This window comes from Dufourea novaeangliae, unplaced genomic scaffold (assembly GCF_001272555.1).
Source record: "Dufourea novaeangliae isolate 0120121106 unplaced genomic scaffold, ASM127255v1 scaffold147, whole genome shotgun sequence".
Classification (NCBI taxonomy): domain Eukaryota; kingdom Metazoa; phylum Arthropoda; class Insecta; order Hymenoptera; family Halictidae; genus Dufourea; species Dufourea novaeangliae.
Window position 1 is genome coordinate 245,824 of NW_015374029.1, and position 887 is coordinate 246,710.

Here is an 887-nt window from a genome sequence, read left to right on the forward strand (position 1 = left end):
ACAAAATAATTAATTCTAAAACTTTTAAAAAAGCGCGGGAAAAATGGAATTTATGGGACATTTTGTGGCGCCCTCACCACTTGGTGGCGGAAATTGGAACTAATCCCAGAACTTCCTAGAGAGTCCGCAAATGCTCCACCAGATGGCGCTGCTCAAATAGTTCAAAATTAGTTCCAATTTCTGCCACCAACTGGTGGGAGCGCCACAAATGTGCAGGTTTTTCCACCATCTTGGATTTTGCAAAAAGCGCGGGAAAATTGGGATTTATGGGACATTTATGGGAAAATATGAGATAGTCGTACTGATAGCACCGACTAGGTATAGAATAGACCTATCATCCAATGCTTTTTTCTGTCCCATGTTCATAGGGCTACGTAGCCCTGTTACCATTTTAGTGTCAATATCCGACGTGACCGATAAAGCATGAATTCTGAGTTTTATTAGCAAAAATGAAGTGTTATATATTCCATTCTTATTACGTGTATCTATATGATTTCACGAGAATAAAAATATCCGATGCTTCAGTTTAAGGTTAAGGGATAAATATGACAGTCATGAAACATGAAACATGAAACGGAAAAGTATATATTTTTTCACTTAACTACAAGACAATTTATTCTAAATGCATCGTTAATGGACATTTTTATTAATGTTACGTTTTACACGTTCTTGTTTTATTCGTTTTTACATCTTGCCTTACATTTGTATATTTGTAACAGATAAATTCAGAATAGATGTAATTTCATAAATAGTTTATCAAATGTACATGTGGGAGAATATATACACCGCTTTCATTAACATCTACATATTTATAATTTATATGGGAGTGTGAATAGTTTTACTGCCTATTGTAAGAATTTTAATACGCACGAACAATTACTTTCTGG